Here is a 17,084-nt window from a genome sequence, read left to right as displayed (position 1 = left end):
TATTTAAATGTGTATTATTATTATTATTATTATAAATATTAAGCAAGAAAGGCAGTATGGTATCAAGGAATAAGTAAGAACAGTGCAACAGGAAGCCCACACAGCAGTTCAAAAAGCATAAAGAGGACAGGTGCAACTACTGCTACAAAGACAAAAATATTATGGTAGGAAAACCTGGATTTGAACTCAGAGGACTGACATTTAAATCCTGGCTCTGACTATCACCTGGGCTTCAATTTCCTCATCTATGAAATGAGAGGTTTTGACTTTATGACCTATAAGATGGCTTCCAACTCTAAATCTATGACCCCTAGAGCAGATCAGTCTTTTTGCCCAGGCTGGGCCTACCTGTAGATGGCAGATTTATATAAGAGGGTCAATGAGATTAGCTCTCATGAAACTGTAGGCAGAAAGCTAGCAAATACAAGGACAGGAAGAGAGTGTCAGGTAGGATTCCCATTGTCAAGGCCACACAGCTTAAGTGGTCTCAGGTTCCTAGTCTAGTTCTTTTCCCTCCTACATCAGTGTAATCATACTGTGCTACTTATTCCTTGGATGAAGCCAGGAATGTGTGTGTGTGTGCTTGTCGGGGATAGGGAGGAATGTACATGTCTCATGTTAAGTGCATTTCACACATTAATGGTTGTGTTATTAAACAGCTTCAAGCTTTTTGGCATGTATACCTATCCATCTATCTATCTAATCTCCAGCACTTCAGGAACATCCTTGTACTAAGTTGATATCTTTAGGCTCAATAGTAATAGAGGAAATTCTGAAGATACCTTTGCATGGAGAGCACCAAGTGTCAATTGGATATAGTGTGAAAAGACCTGAGTTCACGTATAGTCTTTATCACTTACCTGTTTGCGACTTTATGAAAGTCACCGCACATTGCCAAACTTCAATTAGTTTATCTACATATTGAGAATATTATTACTTGTGTGACTAACCATATAGCAATTTTCTGAACTCTAGAATATATTCTTTTAGGAAGTAAGAATCAAAATTGCTGGATATTTGAGTATAACTCCTCTATAAATGGGGCAGCTAAGAGATGTGGTGGATAAAAGTGCTGGGCCAGGAGGGAAGAGTCATCTTCATGAGTTTAAATCTGGCCTCAGATACTTACTAGTTATATGACCCTAAGCAAGTCACTTATCTGAGTTTGCCTCAGTTCCTCATCTGTAAAAATGAGCTAGACAAAGAAATGGCTAACCACTCCGGTATATTTGCCAAAGAAACTGCAAATGGCGTCACAGAGTAGGACAGAACTGAACAACTCTATGAATGTTCAGTTATTGACAAAATGAAGTTGAAATCTCATTCAACATGTCTGAAATTAACATGGCAAACTGACTTCAAATGACAATGAACAGAGCATCAAATAACATCAAATAATCAATGTTGTATGCAAAGTCAAATGTGAATAGATACTTAATAAGTGTACGATTTACTACTCTATATCAGCAGTCATAAGTTCATAAATCAGTGAGCTGTATACTCCAGTGGTTTCCTGCATTTGAAATGCATGAAGATAAACAATCTCTGTGTGGAAATTAGATGTACCATATTTCTCAATGTTACATATTTTGGTATATATAACAAAATAAGCTGGTTTTCCCCCCCAAAAAACATGAAAATTTAAAAATGGAAATATGACATTCATAATAATTTTATATTTTCTAACATTAAATTAAAATACATGTTATAATTTTTAATTTTATACAATTTTTTAAAAATGAAATAAAAGCTTTATAATGGACAATTACATAACCAGTTTGAAAAGAAAGCTCTCTAGCACAACTGAAACTACTCCAAACAGAAATAAGAGGTACAACTGAAATAACAGAAACTTAGAAATAAAAAGGCAAAAATCTGAAATTCAGAAAATATGATCCACTCTTTATCAGTGTTATTCACAACTGGTACTGATGGAGAGGAAAAACAACTCTGTTTGCTCTGTACTGATGCTTTAGCCCCAGATGACAAAAAAATGAATATGGTGAACTGGAATCTTGAAAGTTTATATGAATGTTGGCAAGACAACAGAATTTATCCAAAGAAAATGTCAGGCTTATAATAAGAAAAAAAACCTTTAAAAAACCATATTTGACATCAAAAGAATCATTTATACTGTATGAAATTGCTTAATAAATTGTTAAGTGTCAAAAGTTTCATTTGATAAGAGAGCTGGGAATGCTACAGGCAGTTTGTAAAAGAGTCAAAATGATGCTGAGCAACTTCTATGAAATGGAGCTTCAAAGGGATCCACCTGCAGAGTTAAGAAGAAACATTCACGTGTCCGAAAACCGTAGGGATCAATTCATTCAGAAGCTAAAATCTTAATCTGCACTGTATAGTTGGTATAGGTAGTGTTTCTAGAACAAACAGGAGTGGTGACCTGTATGGGCAATGTACAGTGAAGTGAGAACCAGGAGAACAATATATAAGATAATGACACAGTATAAAGACAAACAACTTTGAAAGACCTAAGCATCTGTATAATACCTGAAACATAGTAGGCATTTAGTAAATGCTTACTGATAAGTATTTTACTCACCTTCTGACAATGTACTCAAGATGCAGAACAAAATATACATTTTCAAACATGGCTAAAGTGGGGATTTTTTTTCATGACTGCATTATTTGTTACAAGACCTGGGTTTTTCTTTTTTGCCAATGTCGGGGATGGAGAGAAAGATGGCAGGGATAGGTAACAAAAAAAAAAAAAAAAGGAGGGTCATTGAGGCATTTTTTTTAATGCAGAGAATTGAAAATACAAGTACAATCGGAATAACTTTGAATGGTACAGGCTGAATTTATGAACTTTTTTTGAAAAGGAAGTTGTACGTGATAAAGATTTGCAATTTCAAGTGCAATCCTTTTTCTGTTTGCCTATATAACCCAACCCCCTGGGGTTTTTTTTTTGGTGTTTAAGAATAAAAATAAAATTAAATATAAGAGGTCTCCTTTGTCTTCTACCGCTACTATTTTTCAGAGCCCAGAATGCTGATTCCTAGTATTACTTCTAGGGTTCAGTAACAATTCTTTGCTTTCAGGGTGTTTAGTCATGATGCTAAATGCCACTGGGTATAATTATGAAAAAAAAAAAAACTTGTAAAATAAGAGTAAACTAGCAATTTGGACTGACATTAAAAAGTAGAGATGAATTATAATTGGTTTGTTTTTTTCCCTTTTTATATGGACTCAACTTTAAAAGCCAGGTCCCTGATCTACACATTTTATTTTCTAATAAACTTGAGAAGACTGTCAGGATTTCATTAAGTATTCTTCCCTCAAAATATAAATTTAACATTTTTCAGTACTCTTAGGTATTACCAAGTAAAACTTAGCTACAGCACTGACTTATACCTGCTTGACTCCACTCTAAACTTCATTCCTTCCTCTTGTCAAATGATTTTGGTATACTTTATAGATCACATATGGCTATTTCACAGAGAGAAGGAGTATGATGTAAGCTACAGTATAAAACTAAGTTAAAGTTAGTTTTTATTCACAAGTGCTCCACTTTCTTCTACTATGGAGGAAGCAAGGAGGCAGAGCCACAGGTAGCAATCTCTAACAAAGGATTCCTAAAATGAGGAAATGTGAAATGAGCATAAAATATTTTGGTCTTTGTATTCATTTTGAACTTCTACCCCATCTAGATCAGATAGCTAAGCTGAAAGTTTATAAAAATCAATGGTTAAGATTCATTACCCTATCATGTGCTACAGACATGTCAACTGAGCAGATAACAATCTCTTATTTCTATAGCACTTTACACAATAAACATACAACAGACTATGTTCACAATAACCTTATGACAATAACCTTTCATTACTTGAATATTATAGCTAAGGAAACAGCACAAATGACTTTCAAAGTCACACAACTAGACAGTGTTAGTCAGGACTTCTGATTTCTAAAGTGTTCTTCTACTATATAAAAATGCCTTTTTGTGTTATATTTATTTCTAAAATTCACACTTTTTTGCTTAGCAACTGGTTGGATATTAAGTGGAAAGCTTAAATAGTAAGTGAAAGTGTGAAACTTCATCTCTGACGTAAATTAGTATTTGCTATTAAGAACAGAATAAAAAGAGTCATTTTACTTTCAGAATGTAAAAAGAATAGTGTCAATGAGTAGGCATAACTACTTAAATTGGGAGATGGGGGGAAGTAAATTTGTATTCCTAATATTAGAGCGTAACTTTATAGTGTAAATCATGCTCTACTGACAGCATTTTATCAAGGTAAAATAAAACAATTATTAAAAATTTGCTAAGTACAAGCTTATTTGTTCCTCACTTCTGGAATATTTATTTTTTACACCCATCTGAATCACTGAAATGTTCTAGATTGGGCTGTTGATTTTTACTTATTAAATGACAATCTATGTTTTTTTTATTCTTTAAATTTTGAGCAAAAGAAAAATGGAAGAAATCATTTAAGTACTTTTCCTCCTAGTACAAATAATCATTGGAAGAAAATCCTCTAAATTTTCAATCTGCTGGCATGCATTCTCCCATCTTGCAAAATGACTAATCATTGATACTATTAAATGATATAAGCAACCTATAGCACTCCACAAAGTAGAGAAGTCTTAGACCTTTAGAGAAGTAAATCCAACTAGGTGATTTACAAAGATGCTAAACATGACAAGGAAGAATGGTCAGAGGCCAACTCTCAAGTACAGAGGTCCATAATCTCTTTTTGCAATTTTGAACTATAATTACTTATTTTCCAACTAATCCCACCCTTCTGAAAAAAGCAAGAATGATAATGGTTCAAATTGCAGGAGCTAAAGATATGACAATAATTCATCAAAATGCTGAGCTCATAATGACTAATATATACTTTAAGGTTAAGCTATACTAAATGTTCACTTTCAGCATGAAGAACATTAAAGTAGCATGGTCCCAGAAGCACTAATTCAGAGAATTTTCAGGATTCATATAGACATTCGAGAAAATTCCTCAAGGGGTTGAGTCACTACCAAAAGCTATGCAGAAAATTAAGATGCAGGCCTGGCACAGAAAATCAAAGAGCCTATTAACAGTTGATTTATTTTTGCTTCTATTGAAGCCAGATGAGGGAAAACCTATATAAAGTACAGAGGTTAAAATCTGGATTACATATAGAGCAATTCACAATCACTAAAAAGAAACTTCCCTTTAGCCTACAGTAATTCGATCTTTCGTTCCAGCCAAACGACTGGATACTCAACAGTCACTGTTTTCATTGTTGAGATTGTTGCAGGTGGGGAATCTGACAGTCCCAGCTGAAACCTGACACTGAAAACATTCCAGAACTATGGCAATTGATATGGCTCCTTTTCTGTCTGGCTTCTGGTAGCTCCGACTACCTCAGAGTAATTTTATCACAACAGATAGCCATAAAGACCATATCACTGCTGAGAGTTGGCATCATTCATGAGTTATTTGTAATAGCTCTTGATATTTACAAGGTATTGAATGAGACTGATTCCATGTGCTTCACACAAAAATCAATATATCTACAAATAAACTCGACTACTTAGGAAAGATCATTAGAAGACAAGATATTTTCTGCTTTATTTCAAATGCCTCAGTTATTGTCATATTTATATTCCTTAAATTTTTGTCTGAAAGTTGGCTAATCAAATGGTTTTTGTTTCTTATTCAAGAACAAAATACAATGTTGCAAATTTTCTGACAGTAATCATAAAGTCAATATGATTTAAAAATCACATAAGATGGGAATAAGTCATCTAATTCACATTGTTGACTATAGGAAACCAACCATCAATAAATCAATTAACATTTATTGAGTACCTGCAATGCTTAAGGCACAGTACTGGTCAAAGAAATGAGACATGGTTTTTGCCTTCAAGGTATTTAAAATCTCATTAAAGAAAGAGAAAATATATTTTTCTTTAAATACAAGGTCATTTATAAGTACTAAGTGCAGAAAAAGCTAATCCATATACCAAAAGAAAAGTTGTCAAACTGTTTCTTAGTACAAAGTCCTTAATTAAGCCTACTGTTATGGGTTTTTTAGTTAACTTCATTTTACAAAACTGTACTAATGAAATTTAGATGCAATTAGATGGCACAGTGGGTAGAGTGCCAGCTCTGGAGTCAGGAAGAACAGAGTTCAAATCTGGTCTCAGACACTTACTAACTACTGGCAAGTCACTTAACCCTGTCTGCCTCGGTTTCCTCATTTGTAAAATGAGCTGGAGAAGAATATGGCAAACTCTCCAGTATCTTTTCCAAGCAACTCTAAATGGGGTCATGAGGAGACATACATGATTGAACAACTAACAAAAAGAAATTTAAACCTATGTCATGGTTTAATCTTGAATCACTACCTTCATTAGAATATCTCACAAAGTAGCCAGCTTGCTCAATTTTGTGTACCTGTATTGTTTCTAGGTAGTTATTCTAAAATTGCTCATATTTCTATGTAATTTAGTTTACAAATCACTTTCCTTAAATTAATTTTAGAAGGCAAGCAGCTGAAATATTATCATACATTTATTTTGCCAATTAGGAAACAGACCCAGAATGAGAAAGTAACTTGCCCAAGATCACAGGGCCATTAAATTATACCACTACTACTGAAACATTTTACTCCTCATTCAATTCCTTCTTTAATTTTTTACTGTATTCTATTTCAAATTTCCCTTTCAAATTTCCACTAGACCCACCCTAATCCAAACTCTTATCAATTCATACTAAGATTAATTTGAAATCAACACCTTAATTAGTCCTTCCCTTATAATCCATCCTCTATATTACAGTCAAATTAAAATATCAATTTCTCCTTGTTAATACAGAAATTTGATGTCACTGCTGGAGCTACAAGGAATTCTGCCTATTGGACAGACTCTAATATCCAACTTCAAGATACCATCAGAATCATGGAGACCAACTAGAAGAATCCCTACAACATGGCTAACAAATGATCATCTTTAGCATGAAAAATACTAGTAGAAGGTTGAAATTTGGTTCCTCCTGAGGTAGCCTATTCCACTTTGAGGCAGCAACAATTAAGAAGTTTTTCCTTGTATAGAGATGAATTTTGCCTCTAGAACCAAAGGTGAATAACTCTAACCCCTCTTCCATGTAACAGCCCTTTAAACACTTCCAACCGGGACTCCCCAAAGTCTTTTCTTCTCTAGGCTAAACATTTATCTGTCCTTTAAATGATTTTTATGTGGTATGGTATCCAGTTTGCTACACAGCCTACGTATTCTAGATCAGGATAGATTAGATTTCACGGTTTCAATGAACTTAGATGGGAAAAAAAAATTACATCCTTATTTTCAATAACTTCTGAATGTAATTTAGCATTTCCTTCATTATTAATGTAGTCATAAAAATATTGTCCTGAGAAGCAGTCAAAAGCCTCCCCAGGCTGTCAAAGGGATTTTAAAAGTTTAAGGACCCCTACTCTAGATGTACATGAACTTGTTACGCCACTTTACCTAAAATGTGGCAGAGATAATCAATAAAATTGTGCCTAAATTTGGCAGAGTATGGCAGGACTATCATTCACGAAGACACAGCATCTCAGAGCAGTCTAAGATCTCTTTGGTTTTTATTGCTGTTATCCTGCACAACTGACTCATGTGCAGCTTGCAATTCAATAAGAACCACATATCTTTTTCATGCTCACTGTTGACTGCGTAAGCCTTCTTCATTTGTAATTGTGAAGTCATTTTTAAACCCAAATATAGGACTTTATATGTAACCCTATTAAATTCTATCTTACTACTTTGTCTTATTCTAACTTTTCAGGATCTTTTTTTGCATGATAATTGTTACCTAACCTGTTGGTTAACCTTCCCAAATTTGTACCATCTATAAAAGTAATAAATTATTCTATCTATGCTTCCATCCAAGCCACTGATAAATATATCAAACTGAACATGGCCAAATAGAAATCCTTGGGGCACACTACTAGGGACCTCCCTCTAAGCTTACAAAGACTCACTAATATCTACTGTTTAGGTCCAGTAATCCCACCACTTTCAAATCCACATATGAGCTAGATACTACTATGTAACATATATTTCTCCACAAAGATAGTATAAGAGATACTGTCAAATGATTTTTCTGAAATATGGGTGTACTATATTTCCCTCACACCCTATGTATATATAGCTAGATATCGAAAGAGGAAGGAGGGAAGGAAGGAAGGAAGGAAGGAAGGAAGGAAGGAAGGAAGGAAGGAAGGAAGAAAGGAAGGAAAGAAGGAAGGCAGGCAAGAATTCTCCCCATCTGTCAGCCCTGTAACCTCATCCAAAAAGGATACCAAATTAAATATGGCAAACCCTGTTCTTGATAAAAGTACAGTGGTTCTTAGTGAATTTTAGTTTTTCAAAGATTACTTCCAGAAATTACCAATCAAATTCATGATCTTTTTTTTTTTTTTTTTTTTTTTTGCTGTGCAAGGATACAATTTATCCAAACCTGATGCTTGAATTCAATGAAGGCAGCTGACAACTGGCTTTTACTCCTCACTTAGCCTAGGTTGAGCTGGGTCCTTCAACATCCTCTGGTTACTTCTTAAACAGGTCTATTCAATGAATAGGCATTATCTCACTCTAAGTGAGTACCTAAAAAGACCTTGGCCTAAAGGTGCCAAGTCTCCCAGTGCACCCTGGGTCAGTCATCCTGATGAATGGTCACTGGATTCAGATGGCTCTGGAGAAGAAGTGAGGCTGGTGACTTGCACAGCCCTCTGTCACTCAAAGCAAAGTCAAGTGCAAGTCATATCATCATTTCTCTGATGGCAAGGTCTTCTTCAGCAATAAAAGACGAACACAAATCCTGGGTTACAGTCCCTTTGGTTAACCATTTTTGTTCAAATGGATCCACCTTCCCTATTCTTACATTTTACATTTTATTGTTCCTATATAGACCATAATTATTCCTTCTCCATGCATTTGAACATATTTCTCCAAATCTGTGGAATATCCCTCCTCTTCCACTTTTTCATGACTTCTACTTACTATATCCTACGATTTTTTCTTTATTCCTATAGAGTTGTAGTCTGCACTATAGTCTAATAATAGTACTAAGATTCCTTGGCATTTATATAATGCTTTAAGACTTGCAAGGAGCTTTACGTACATTGCCTCATTTGAGCTTCACAATAATGCTGTAAGGCAGGTGTTAGTGACAGACTATGGCACATATAGGTTTTCATCGTCTTGACTGAAAATTAACTATAAACTTCTAGAGGGCAGGGACTATGTCTTATGCCTGCATGTCTGTCCCAGTAGTCGTAATACTGATGATGATGATGATAATGATGATGATAGAAGCTAGCACGTATGTAATGCTTTAAAGTTTGCAAAACTTATATACGTCATCACATTTTCTCATTTGTGCCACAGTATCTAATACACAGGGTATCCAGAAAATACTTTGTAATACTTATTGATTTCTAAGTCTAATATCAACACCTACACCCTACAATATAGACATATAAATAGCTGTAAAACACTTATTTAGTTCATATTCTATAAATCCACTCCTAATTTTTCTCCCAAGTTTTGGTCTTATACCATCACCTGCCTTTTGGACACTTTCAACTCAGTATCTCCCATGCACCTCAAACATGAAACATTCAAAACGGAATTCATTACTGCCTCCTCCCAGTTATATTTCCAGCTTCTAGACTTCAAAACCAAAATTCTGCTGGGCACTTGCTGTCTCATTCTGGAACATCCTTCAGCACCTAGCACCTCAGGATCCTGAAAAATCCAGTACTCTGCTGCCTTCTCAACACAGACAAACACTCTGTAAGGCCCACCTTCTTTTCCCACTGGTGAAATCTGCTTGAGAACTCCATTTTGTGGAAGGACCCTGGGTGGTCCCCTCTCAGCAATGTTCTAGACTTCAAAATCAAGATCCTAGACAGTCAGTGTACCACCACCACCACCTCTTTGTCAGTGCTACCTTCTTCCATTAGAATGCAAGCTCCTTGAGGGCAGGTAATGTTTTTGTATTTCTATGCCTGAAAGTTAGGATAGTGGCACTTAGTGGCTGTTTAATGCTTGTGTCCTTCCTTCTTTCCTTTTTCATTCGCACCCCCCCTCCCCCAATCTGTTACTCTTTTAAACTTTCTTTTTTCTAACAAGGACACCATCATTTTATCACACCTTAACAATCTTGGACTCATTTGTCTCAAATAACCCTTACCACAACCACAATCTTCACTGAATCCACTGTGAAATCCTGATATCTCTTATATGTGTCCACATATTGCCTTATAGTTAAGGCTCTCATCACCTCTTGCCCAGATGACTGCAATAGCACCAAACTTGTCTCCCAGCCTCAAGGCTATCTCCTTCAATCCACCTCTACACAGTGACCTTCCCAAAGCAAGTCTGACCACATCATTCTACTCCTCAAAAAACTCTCACGACTCCTGATTACCTCTAGAATCAAATACAAAGTCTTTGGTTTGGCTTTTAAGGGCCTCCATAAATTGGCCCCAACCTACCTTTTCAGTCTTATTATATATTACTCTCCTTCTTGAACTCTATGGTCTAGCCAAACTGACCTCCTTGCTGTTCCTCACACAATGCTCTATCTCCCATTACCATACTCAGCATGCTTGAAACACACTCCCTCCTTATCTTTACCTCTTGGAATCCCTCATTTCCTTCAAATCTCAGTTCAAAAGGTATTTTCTTCTTTAAGCCTTTCTCTTAGATGGCAGCATCTACCTCCCTCACTTTATCTTACATTTCTTTTTATATACGTATACATGTAAATGTACAAATAAGCAAAAGAAATGTAAGATCCTTGAAGGCAAAGACTGTTTCGTTTTTGTATCACTGTGCCTAACACATTACTAATAAATGCTTACTAGACTGAAATGAGAACTGAAAGCTCTGTAGAAATCATGCAATTCCACTCTCTTGTTCTTCAGATGAATACTCTAGAACCGACTGCATGTGTATAGCATCCCATATTTAAAAAAATTAAAGATGGAAATAACAAGTGTGAGAAGAATATTGAGAATAAGTATTACCCTTTCAAGGCTTTTTTTCTATTAACTAAGACCTGTGGGAAAGTTATTATCTCAGTTACAGCAGTAAATAAAGAATAGTACATCTTATTTATCCTTTCATCAAAAGGATGTTGTGAGGTTGTTACCCAAAGTATTATCAAATTGATGTAGCTATATTGATACTAATTTGGGATGTAGACACCTCCTGATAATCCCACGCCTGGCATTATTTCAAGAACCCTGGATTGACAGAAGAAATATTTATATTCCTCTCCCTCACCTGTTGATTTCACTAAGGCAAAAAGCTTATAGACTGTACCTGTAAACTGAAGGTATTAGGTATCTTAGGTCCACTGCAGTTCTAAAATTCTTTAATTCTAGTTTACTCAACACTCCATGCCCTAGTACACTCAATTCAATATTCTCTGCCTTGGTGAATACAGGAATAGAGAAAAATTTAAACAGATTTACATTACACCAGGTTAAGTACAAGCTGATAAAAAGTCCATCGTGAGTTACTATATAAGTACCACTGAAGTATCTGAGTGCAACAGTCCATATGGAAGTTACAATACCACAGAAATAAGAGTTGTTATTTTCAATTCAGAAGCCTACAATCTAGAGCAAATGAAATGTGAAGTACAAATGGAAATAGTTGATGAAGGAAATAAAATCAATGCAGGCATGAAAGCTAAAGGTATATATCAGGGATGTTTGGGATGAGGTACCACAAAGTGAAAAGGGGTGAAATAAGTAGAGAAGGTAGTGAAGTCAAAAAAACATGATGAAAGTCTCAGAATGAGTAGAATGTGGAAAAAAAGAGGAGATTCCAATATTAGTGTTCCCTCCCCCGTTTGTATCATAAGATAAAGGGCATTAAGATGTCTGATATTCAAAAACAGTTAAGATACAGTAAGTCAGGGCCTCCTCTTCTAGAATGTCTCAAGGAGAAAACAATTCCTTAGCCAATGCTGAAGGTTTAAGGGTCACACAGCTGTGTCAAACCACCAGCAGGCCCTTTCTTACCAAGGCAAAGACTTCTATCCTACCCTCAAACCGCACATTGTATTTTTGTGACTTTTTTTTTCTGTCAAATACACTTCTGAGGTTCATATTAGCCTAATTTCACCCATATAAAAACTTTTGGGGAGGATGAATTCACAGGATCATAGATTTAGTACTGAGAGAAATCTTAGCATTCAACAAATTCAACACCTTCATTTTCCACTTAAGGCAACTAGCTTGCCCAAGGCTGGCATTAAGTGGCAGACATAGCATGTGAAGCTTGTCACTTCAACTTCAGGTACAGACCTCTTTCCGCTATTACTAGGCAGTATCCAAAATCACTTTGTTTTTGTCTTCTCTGGCATGTCATGCTCATGGACAGCTTGGTTACATACACAGGCCTCAGGCAAAAAATACTTGTGGAACACCTACTATGAGCTTTCTAAAATACTTTTATATGTATACACATACACATTTTAAATACAGAGACAGTTGGATGTAGGGCTAGCTTGGAATCAGGAAGATGTTAACAATCTTCGTCAAATTACTTAATCTCTGCCTCGGTTTTTTCCACAGTAAAATGGGAATTAATAATAGTGCCTACCTTCCATGGTTGTGAGGTTCACATGAGATATTTGTAGAGAATCTTAATAAATGCTCATTTCCTTCCCAAAGTGACTAACCTGACCACGTGTCTGCCTTAATGGTAGCGCTTTCCTTCTGAAATTATCCTGGATCTATCGTGTTTGCACATAGCTCTTGGCAAACACAATAACGTCTCCCCAGTTAGAATGGAAGCTCCTCCGCGACAAGGAACATATTTTGTCTGAGGCGTTCTGTTTTATTTCTAAATTTCCAGCCTTTAGTACAGTACCTGGCCTAGAGTCACATTTAATAAACGCTTGACTCAGTGGCCAGGAGGATAGGAAAAAAAATTATATAATGCGTGACAAGCCAAGGGATGGAAACAGCCAGTATCTGTTACTTTAAGGATTGCAAAATGCTTTACAAATAACTTATTTTTATATTTGTATCTTTTTAATATTTATCTTATATTTACAAATATCTCGTATTTCACAGCAACCTGCGAAACAGGTGCTATTATTATCCCGATTTTACAGCTGAAGAAACTGAGTCAGACAGGGGTTAGGTGACTTGTCCAGAGTCACAGAACTAACAATTTAGGTCCTCCGGCCTCCAGGTCCCGCACACTCTCCACTGCGCAACAGGCCATGGCAATCCCGCCCCCCCTCCCCGCCCACTTCCTTCATTCTCTTTCCCCATCTCCCCTACTCAGCCTCCAATATCCCCATCCAAACCTGGGCGGCAGCAGAGGCGGACGATACCTGTCCACCACGCCGAACTCAGACCCACACCTGGACGGGGGGACACTGAAGCTCAGGCTCCCGCCAAGGGTTTGGGAGCGTGGGCCCGCCCCTTACCGGAAGTGACGTCGAGGAGACGCGGCGAAAGGAAAGGCGGGGGCTAGGGATTGGGGAAGAGAACCCCAATCTCATTTCTGACAACGTCTCCTGAGACAACTTTCCTTCCGTCCGCCTCACGAGTCTGGAGGACGAAAAAGGCTGGAAAGGAAAAGTCTGCAGTACACCGTAACCTCACCTGAGAAAGAGCGGGGTGGGGGAGGGTTATTGGCTTCCCGCCCCACGCCTTCTACCTTCCCATTGGCCAAGGTCGCAAGTCCCGCCTGGAAACTGCAATTCCCATGGTGCTCAGCGGAAGATAAAGGAAGAATAGGTTGGAAGAATATTGCAGGCCATTATGGGAACTGTAGTTTCCCGCTAAGAAGTGTGCGGGAAAGGTGGGGGGGAAACCATCGTCCTTAGCTACTGAAGCCAGGTGTTGAAAGCTCCGAGGACCGACGCTCCAAATAAGCCCCATCTTAGAGCTCAAGGACGTTTCCTCTTCTCTAACCGTAATAATCACAAGAGCGAAAGATCCTTTTTTCAGACTCTCGGTATTGATTTCTCACTCTAGTACTCTAATCACAGTCCTGATCCTCAGGATCCCACTCGTGGGAAAAGGTGGCCTCGTTACAGAAGGAAAAGCCTTATCACCCAGGGCGACCCCGGGATTGGCCAATGGCCACGTCCCTCAAGCGGAGGTCCCTGAAGCCGATTGGTTCTTTTTTTTCTCCGGGCTGAAGTAGGGTTGGCACTTAGCTCGACCGCGGCCCAGGAGGGGCACAGCAGTGTGGGGGGGAGGGAGTAAAAAAAGGGGCGGATCCCGAAAGTTGATTGGTGAGAGTTGGTGTCTTTCCTCAGTTCTCCGACCAGCAATTGGCCGACTTCCCTTTGGAGGAGGCGGGCGGCGGCTAGTGCGTGGTGGTGGTGGGCGGGTCTTCGTTAGCAGCGGTAGCCGCTGGAGCCGGTGTCCGGGGCTGGTGATGGGGTTAATTCTCTCCCCTGTGACTCCCAGTCGCGCCCACCCAACCCCGCTGTCTCCCTGCTGCGCCGCGCTCCGACCGCCTCCTCCTCCTCCTCCTCCTCAGTAACTCGGGTAAGAGACATTTCCACCACCACCACCCCGCCACCCCCCGCCACCTCCATCCCCCGCTCCAGCTCCCCGGTGTACCGCTCCTCCCTCCCCCGCCCGCCAACCGGTCGCTCTAACGGAGAAGGTGCTTGGGGGGGGGCAGATAGGGGGAGGGGGTGTGTCGGGATTGGGGGTGGCCTTCCCAGCTGAGCTGGCCGAGGTCCCGGGGACCGGCCTGCGCCCTCAGTCCCCGACCGGCGGGGTTCGAAAGACGCGCCCCCCTCCCCGGGCCGCCGAACCTTGGGCCTCCTTCAGCCCTCCCCTCCCCCTCCCCCCGGCCCGGGGCCATGTGTAGAGCGAGTCCCCATAGGCCTAGTGGAGGAAGCACGGGGGGAGCCCCGTCTGCGGTGCCCGGGTCCCTGCCATGGCGGCGGCGGCTGCAGCTGCTGTAGCTGCTGCTGCGTCCCCGAGGACTCGGAGAACAGAAACAGCAGGCCCGAGAGACGCCGATCTCTCCGTGGGGGGGCCCGTGCCTCAACACACCGACTCTCGGGGCCGGGCAGCAGCCACGGCCTCGCGGGGCCAGGGGAAGCTTTTTGTTTATTTCGAAAAAAATCTTTTCTTGCGTTTAGAGCAAACGGTAAGCCCTTGTCCCAGTGCTTTGACGGGAAAAAATGTTGAATGTTCCCCCGCACAGACACATTCACTCACACACTCACACGCTCTCACTCCCCCCCTCCTTCAGCGGGGCAGTGGGGCTGGTAGTGAAATCTTTCCTGTTCATCTGTCTGTCCTAAGAAGCTCTAAGGGCAGGCTGAGAAACGCTGTCAGGGTCAGACACCCCTGGCAAGGGCTCCTCTCCTTCTGGTGATGGTGTGCTTGAAGGAAGTGGTCGAGAAAATTAGCAGTAGGGTGTTTGGGGGTGGTTTATTTCTACCCCCCCCCCCCCCAACTTCTCTCTGGTCCTTTGACCCAAAGGTGGTTTTCTGTCTGAAGCCACCTGAATACATTAACTTGGCTTTTCTGGGATTGGCTTATTTTCAAATTTCTAATACAACACTGAAAAGATGCTTCTCAGTGTGAGTTTAGCGCTTTTGGTCAATAGCCATTTTTAAGAAGATGAAACTTATGAAAATTGGAAAATATTGTCAAACTAACTAAAAGCTCACATGAAGTTATGTTGCAGGGAGTGAAAGTGCAGTGCAAAAAAAACGGATTGTCTGCTCTTTTCCAAATATAAGGAGAGTAGTTTGTACAATCTAATTTTACTTTCTCTTATTGTTTGTGTGTTGAGTTACTGTCAATAATAGTCAATATTAAGCACCTATTGTGATAGCTTATTGCATTTTTACTAGTTCCTTTAGTCCCCAGACTGAGGATTGGATGAAGTAGCATTTTCCTTTGGCATATGGTAGCTATCTGTAGCAGCAGAGGTGATATTTGGTGATCTGTTTTAATTCCAGGACCCTGTTGTAAGGTTACTTCTCACTATTTTGTTTTAACATCTCCAACCCTTCCTGTAGGAACAACTCAGTTTAGAAAAAGCTAGTGGATACTCAGTAGACATCAATAGATGGTTTTTGGATTGTTTAATCTTTTGATAGTTTTAGCTACCAGTTGCCTTAATTGGGAGGGGGTTGGGGGGAAAGTTAAACATATGCTAGGATCAGCCTAAATGCTAAGTAGATTTACTTTGTCACACCCATGTAAGTGTTTATACTATCTTAACTGAGTGGTAGTTTTACTTATACTGTGACCATTGAGAAGAGGGTGTAGTTTGACTCACAACTTTGTCATTTTTAGAAAGAAAAGTTACATAGTAAATAGATCAGATATCGTTAATTTATTTTGGAGAAGATTAAATGTAACTAATTTGATCTTAGAAAATGCCTTTTGGTACTGATGCTTGCTTCTTTTTGACCACTGAATAACAGTATTAAAACCAAAGCCATCCTTTCATTCAATTCAATGTTAAGTTCAACCTTAAGAGTAAACTGATAACCAAATATTCATAACATTAAAGGAACACAGCTTTGGAAGAGGTTATTTAGTCAAACTGCCTCATTTTATAGATAAGTAATCATAATAGCCGATATCTCTAACATTTTAAGGTTGTAAAACATTTTACACCTATTATCTCATTTGATCCTCCCTATCTTTTAGTTAAAATATAGTTTAAAATATCATCCCTATTTTTTAGTTAAAGAAACTGAAGCTTCCAGGGGCCCAGTTCCTGAGACAGTGCAAACCCAGATCTTCCTAACTCCAAATGCAATAATCTCTCCACTCCAATACAAAGCTAAAATTTTAAGAAATAAATTGGTCAAGGTCAAGATTATTACAGCTAATAAAATTTATACCTGTTCCCTTTGTTTTCAAATATGGTGCTTTACCAGTTTTCTCATTCCACAAATACAGATTATTTTAAGAGTCTTGGTGTGCTTTTAATCTGTTAAAGCTTAATGTGCAAGGCATTTTCTGAATGACTCTGAGGCTTACAGAGATCAGAGGTCATCTCTGCCCTTCAAGGACTTTTACTCTAAGAGCCATCTATAGATGGAATAACAATAA

At 38.8% G+C, this 17,084-nt stretch overlaps 1 protein-coding gene across 3 annotated transcripts in view; it reads right to left on the bottom strand.

Annotated features, from left to right (window-relative positions):
• The window catches only part of ZRANB3 (zinc finger RANBP2-type containing 3), a 199,083-nt gene extending 184,759 nt beyond the window's left edge, over window positions 1-14,324 (bottom strand). Inside the window, exon 1 of one of the 3 annotated variants that reach the window (XM_072613230.1) lies at window positions 13,463-14,324. The gene's annotated coding sequence lies outside the window, so the exon portion shown is untranslated. The other 2 variants (XM_072613233.1, XM_072613229.1) reach the window with 2 other exon arrangements.
• Between the last annotated feature and the right edge of the window lie 2,760 nt (window positions 14,325-17,084).

Source organism: Notamacropus eugenii, chromosome 5 (genome assembly GCF_028372415.1).
Source record: "Notamacropus eugenii isolate mMacEug1 chromosome 5, mMacEug1.pri_v2, whole genome shotgun sequence".
NCBI lineage: Eukaryota > Metazoa > Chordata > Mammalia > Diprotodontia > Macropodidae > Notamacropus > Notamacropus eugenii.
This window is presented reverse-complemented; position numbering and strand designations above follow the sequence as displayed.